A 6,531-nucleotide genomic window follows, 5' to 3' on the forward strand; every position below is an offset into this window, starting at 1 on the left:
GCCTCCAGGGGAGGGGGAGGGCAAGTTTCTCTTTTATACCATCTCTTGTACCTTCCCCACACAGCTGCTCAGAAATGTGACACTCTCCCATCTATTTCTGGACATCTCTTCTAGGCTCAGGAATACTAGCCTCAGCCCAGGGTGTTCTGGGCAAGAGCTCTTCCCATGAAAAAAGCGAATCCCTGAACCCAGAGAGAAATCAAAGACCCAGGCTGGAACAACTGTCTCCTAATTGGGTTTGCTCCTGCATTCAGCATCCCTGACCTCAGGGAGTATCTCCTCATTGATCCTTTCAGGTGATGGAGACTCACTTGAGGAGTAAGGAGAGATTTCTGGGTAGAGTCTGAGTCCCAGCTGCAGTGCTCTTGGTCATGTGATCTTGGAGGACTTTCCACTTCACTCTAGACCACTGTTCAATGACTAGATTTGAAGCCATCTCTTGGGGTCTTTCTTGGGGTGCCAGGTCTCAGGATAAGTGAAGCTTCCTCAAAGCCAGAGAATGGAAAGAGGAGAAAACACTGGTACCAGCAGATCTGGTCTCGTGTTGTGTCCCTGCAGGCCTAGCTATCCAGACAGTATAGTATCTTCTGTTCCAGCAATTGTCAATTCTCAGGACCCTCTAGGGGGAGAGGCAGGAAGGATATGTAGATAAGTTGCTGTTTTTTCACAATAATGGAGAACAGCAGAGTGACTCCTGATTTTCTAATCTTGGAGTGCTTTGGGGAAGCCAGTCTAAATTACAAGGGGATGAAAGAACTTGTCTGGATTTGTTGTGTTTGCCTGAGGAGCAGTCCGGTTTGGGGACTACGTCTCTTCTTCGTTTGGTCATGCTTCATGGTTTGTGGGATTTCAGTTCCCTGACCAGGGACTGAACCTGGGCCACAGCAGTGAAAGCCTGAAATCCTGACCACTGTGGCACCAGGGAACTCCCTGGGATATGCCTCTTTTCACCTCCTTCCCCACCGTCCCCTAAGCCTGGACACAGTTTGTCTTCCTTTTTGATCTACAGGAAGAATTTCTGGAGGAAATGGGATTCTAGGTGAAATTTTTTACTTGTCTGGCAACCTAAGTGGGTGGGGGAACAAAGATAGGGCTAAATTAATGAGCCAGAGCAGGACAAGTCCCCAGGGTGAGTTTAACTTTCTGTGCCCTTCTCAAACACAGCAGGTGGCAGGCACATCTCTTAAATCCTGGATTCTGGACCCCGGGCTTTGTCCACTCAGAAAGAGGAACCCTGCCACTCCAGAAGCTCATGCTGCCAGAAAGCTCTTCCCCGAGCTGCTGACTGATCCCTCACTGGTCCCTTCTGCCTTTACCTCCCAGGGGGCATCCTAAACCCAGAGCTAGGTTATTTGTAGGCAAGCCCAGGGAGGTGAAAGATCACCTGAGTCTGAGAGTCAGGGGACTGAGGGTCTGTGGAGGGGTGAGGCTGGCCCCTGAGGATGTGAGAGAGAGCTCTGCATCTGGGCAAGGCTTACTGAAGGGAAGGGGCTTAAAGAGAAAGGAGAAGGGTGGGGACCCCTCAAATGCTGGAGTACACATGACCCAAGGAGTTGGCCATATGCAAATTGTATGCAAACCAAGGAGCACACAAGAGGTGAACTCTCAGCAGGTATAACTCTCTTGGTCCCCTCAGACTTCTGGTGTGGAGGCTGGGCCCTGGCAGTCACAGATTGCCCGAGGGAAAAACACTTTTCACAGTTCTACTGCTGTAGCCTTGGTCTTGCTAGGAGACAAAGAAGGTCCTGGAGAAAGGCCTCACAGTCCAAGGCAAGGGGAGTTACAGCTCTGGGCCCTGCTCCCACAGGGTGTCTGTTGTCAGGGAAGGGAGGTGTCGGGTCACTGCCTGGGTGGGGGGCTGTAGTTAGCCATGGACTTTGTAGATTTGCAGGACACAGGGGACAGGAGACAGGGCAGCTCCTGAGCAGACACCAGGACCTGCCACCCAGAACTTTCAGCGCTCCTTCTTGGTTTTGGCCTGCTACCAAATCCAAGGTCGCTCTGCTAGCCACCCAACAGCTCAATAAATTGAGAAAGGGAGTGCTGAGACAAGGAATATGACTTTATGTGGAAAGGCAGCTGACCAGGAAAATGGCAGACAAATGTCTCAACTAACTATCTTATAGGGGTTTGTATTGTCGGGTTGTTTTTGTTTTGTTTTGTTTTTTAGGGCAGAGAAAGTGAGGTGAGGAATAAAGTAAAAAGGCAAAACAGAGAGGGAGAGGCTGGGCAGAAATAAAGTAAAAAGGGTCCTGAGTTTTACAAAACATCTCGGAGGAAATGCCTAGCCTATGGAAAGGATATGTTAAACTCTTCTTTTTTTGCAGCCATTCACTGGCATGGGGGTTAGATTATTTTCCTGTGAGCTGAACAGAGGTACTTTAGTTTAATAGTCAGGCTGAGGAGCAGGGTTCTCTGAGGCAGGATTTCATGTATAATTATAAAAACTGAAGCAACAAAAAGCAAGTCAAAGAAACAGTTCCATCCTAGAGTTAGAGCTGACTAGGAGAAGGCAATGGCATCCCACTCCAGTACGTTTGCCTAGAAAATGCCATGGACAGAGGAGCCTGGTAGGCTGCAGTCCATGGGGTTGCGAAGAGTCGGACATGACTGAGCAACTTCACTTTCACTTTTCACTTTCATGCATTGAAGAAGGAAATGGCAACCCACTCCAGTGTTCTTGCCTGGAGAACCCCAGGGATGGGGAAGCCTGGTGGGCTGCCATCTATGGGGTCCCACAGAGTCGGACACGACTGAAGCGACTTAGCAGGAGCAGCAGCAGCTTCCTTCTAACAGGCCTGGGCCGCCTCCAGTTGGGCCTCTGACTCCAGGCCCCACCTGACTCTAAGAGCCAAATCACCTCTCCTCCTCAACCCCCACCCCTGCCTTTATCATTCCTGTGCAGATGGCTCTAAGCACGCCAGGAACCGGGTGGCAGAGAACAGAGACCAATGTTGTGCTGGGGTGGAGGTGGGGGATGTTATAATCCAACCACACCCACTCAGACTGCGCTCTTGGACCTGCCGACGCCCTGCCCAGCCAAGTCCTGGGCCAGGGACCCTTCACACCAGAGAAGAAAGGCTCCAAGTCTCTGTCACCATCCCAGCAAAACTGAGAATCCACAGTCGCTGGTCCCACCCTCAACTGGATGTCACTCTCCAAGTTCTGAGGATAATGCTAGCGGCTCTGCTGATCACCCTCAGCTGCCTTAGCCTCCACGCCCTGGGCAGCCATGGGCAGGTAACTGGGGAGAGCCTTCTGCTGCAGCAAAGGGAATACTTGTGGAGGGGGGGAAACCCAGGGCCTGACTCCTCAAAGATCCCTCCCAGGGAGGCTTCTCTAGGATGCCATCCTCTGAATCCTCTTCTCAGGAACCTCCACCCCTGCAGGGAGCCCCAAGTTCCCATTCCATCTCCCAGAACCCCACCTCCACCCACTGGTCCTCCTCTGACCCTCCTGCCTTCATACCCTCCTCCCTCAGGACAGCCTCCACCTTCCTCCTCTCACTTCCCATCTCCCACCCAGGGCCCAGCCTGCACACTCTCCTTAGGGTTACCTGTGTACAACCTTCCTGCAGCCCCTCCTAGACCAGGGCTTGACCTCCTTCCTACTCCCACCCAGGTTGGAGATGCAGGCTTCTAGAGCAGGAGAGGACTGAGTCTCAGAGCTGACAGGGCCCTGGTGTGGTGTCTACACCTGTGGGAGATGGAAAGAGTCAGGCTGGGCATGGGGTCAGGTCATTGGAGACTGAGTGCATATTTGTATGTCATCCGCACAGTGAGTCTCAGAGCTAGAAGTGTGCTTGGAGGTCATCCAGCCCCACATCCCAAGTGCAGGAACCTCTCTAATAATAAACGACCCTCTTAGTTAATACATAGAGAGGATCTATACATGGTCCTGACAATAACCCTGTGAAGTCAGGAAGTATCCTCAGTGTATAGGGGGAGAACCTGAAGCCCAGAAAAGTTGAGACTTGCCCTAGATCTCACAGTCAGTAGCTGGAGAATTCAGAACTGAACCCACATCTGTCTGACTTCAGTGCCTATTATTTAGGTTTTTGAGCTCTTGACAAAGTTCACACTCTAGATATTTGAGCATAGAAATGAGATTCTGTGTTTCTGAACTGATCTGCCCACAGGACCTCTGTTCAGTACCCTGAATTTACATGCTTTCCTGTGTGGCTCCTCTCTTTCTTTTCTCCATATGCCCAGGGTATTACTTCCAAGGACCTGGATCTGGCTCCAGACACCTTTGATGATTCCTATGTGGGCTGCTCAGAAGAGATGGAGGAGGTGGCAGTCCATCTGCTACAGAGGGAGATAGTCCACCATACCTGGCTGTGGGATGCCTGGGAGACAGCTAGGAAGTACTGGGAGCAAAAAAGCCCAGGGCTCAGCCTGCCTCCGGGCTTCAAAACCGAGCATGGAATTGCCATTGTGCTCTATACCAACTCATCCAACACTTTGTACCAGAAGCTGAACGAGGCTGTGCAGACAGGCGGTGGCTCCTGGGAGTCCTACATGAACCGGTTCCACTTCAAGGCCCTGCATTTCTACCTGACCTGGGCCCTGCAGTTGCTGCGGGGCGGTGGGGGCTGCAGCAGGGAACCGGGGCAGATGGTATTCCGAGGCATGCACACAATTCGCTTTGAACCCAAGAGGGTTCAAAGTGGGACTCTATCCGCTTTGGCCAGTTTGCCTCCAGCTCCCTGAATGAGGCAGTGGCCCGCAGTTTTGGTAATACCACCTTCTTCTCCCTAAGAACTTGCTTTGGGGCCCCGATCCAGGACCTATCTGTCTTTCCAGAGCAGCGTGAGGTGCTGATCCCCCCACATGAAGTCTTCGTGGTTACTGATTTCTTCCAGAACGAAACCCACAGCCTGGTGACTCTCTCCAGCACCAATCACATCTGCAGCCACTTTAACTGCGCCTATCTGGGTGGTGAGCCATGCATGAGGGAAGCAAGACTGGCAGGAGACCCCTGGTTGACTTAAATGTCTAGGGCCTTTCAGGAGACCCATGTGACTAATGGGGAAGTTGAAGGCCAGAAATTAGCTGAAGTTATTTTCTTTGTCTCAGGTTCAGCCACTCAGACAAGGCCGTACGGTGTTTACTGCATGTGTGAATATTCTCAGATGATTCTCTAAATGTCCTCAAAATGTTCTTCTGCTATACAGTCTAATAGACCAAAATACCTAGTTAAGGAGGATACTAAGCAGAGGAAAGTGGCAGGAGTGCAGCTTTAGGAGGCTCTGGGTGTAGTGGGGCTGACAGGACACATGGATGCTCTTCCCCAGTGCTGAGGAAGGGACCAAGTGATCGGGGCCAGGATGGGGCAGGGATGGAAAGGCAATGGGGGAAGATTTCTTGGAAGAAGGAGGAGGAATGGAAGTCAGAAGTATATTTGGGAGAAGGGAAAGCTGGATTGAGATGGGACATGGCTTTGCCAGGGCTTGGTGGGAAGGGAAGTTTGGGATGTGAGGGTTTGTCTACATGGAGGCCTCACTGTGCTGTCTGTTGCAGGGAGGAAGAGGCCGAGATGTGAGTCTGTGCCAAGTGAGTCACCCTCCTGCCCCTCTTTCCCTTGCTTTGACTCCCCTGGCCCTGCTGACCATTCACTGCCTTTTCTTCTTTCTCTAGCAGGAGGACAAGCAGACTCACTCTCCAAGGGGACTTTCTCTCTGCTGTCCTGGCAGACCCTGCTCTTGGCCTCTTGGGGATTCTGGCTCTTAGAAACAAGGATCTGAAAGTTCAGGACCTGCCACTTAGGAGTCCTGGGACCATGTGACCTCCATATGAAGAAGGGAGGCTTCGAAGAGCCTGGAGAACAAGAAGGTGGTTTCAAACCCAGACCTAGCAGCTATGTCTCCAACCAGGATGTTGGAGGATGCTGCACTGTGATAACATCAAATTTCATGTTTGGTGTGGGGATCAGAGTGTTGCGAAGGGCCTGGAAGGCCAGGAAGTGGAGGCACTGGCAACCCCTTTTCCTCTCTCAGATGCTACCCTTCTGTCCTTCCTGTCATCCTGCTCAGGGCACTTCTCTTGTCGGTTTCCCCTCATCCAGGCCTGTGATGAATATTCCATACTGGGGATGTAGCTCCAAATCACTTCCTCAATTCAGTGCAGTTCAGTTAAGTCGCTCAGTCGTGTCCAACTCTTTGCGACCCTATGAATTGCAGCACGCCAGGCCTCCCTGTCCATCATCATCTCCCGGAGTTCACTCAAACTCACGTCCATTGAGTCGGTGATGCCATCCAGCCATCTCATCCTCCATCGTCCCTTTCTCCTCCTGCCCCCAATCCCTCCCAGCATCAGAGTCTTTTCCAATGAGTCAACTCTTCGCATGAGATGGCCAAAGTACTGGAGTTTCAGCTTTAGCATCATTCCTTCCAAAGAACACCCAGGACTGATCTCCTTTAGAATGGACTGCTTGGATCTCCTTACAGTCCAAGGGACTCTCAAGAGTCTTCTCCAACACCACAGTTCAAAAGCATCAATTCTTCAGCGCTCAGCTTTCTTCACAGTCCAA

At 51.5% G+C, this 6,531-nt stretch overlaps 1 pseudogene; it reads left to right on the forward strand.

Annotated features, from left to right (window-relative positions):
- The first annotated feature begins 2,652 nt into the window (after window positions 1-2,652).
- LOC129628257 (ecto-ADP-ribosyltransferase 5-like) lies at window positions 2,653-5,746 on the forward strand (annotated as a pseudogene).
- Window positions 5,747-6,531: the final 785 nt, after the last annotated feature.

This window comes from Bubalus kerabau, chromosome 15, assembly GCF_029407905.1.
Source record: "Bubalus kerabau isolate K-KA32 ecotype Philippines breed swamp buffalo chromosome 15, PCC_UOA_SB_1v2, whole genome shotgun sequence".
In the NCBI taxonomy this organism is placed as follows: domain Eukaryota; kingdom Metazoa; phylum Chordata; class Mammalia; order Artiodactyla; family Bovidae; genus Bubalus; species Bubalus kerabau.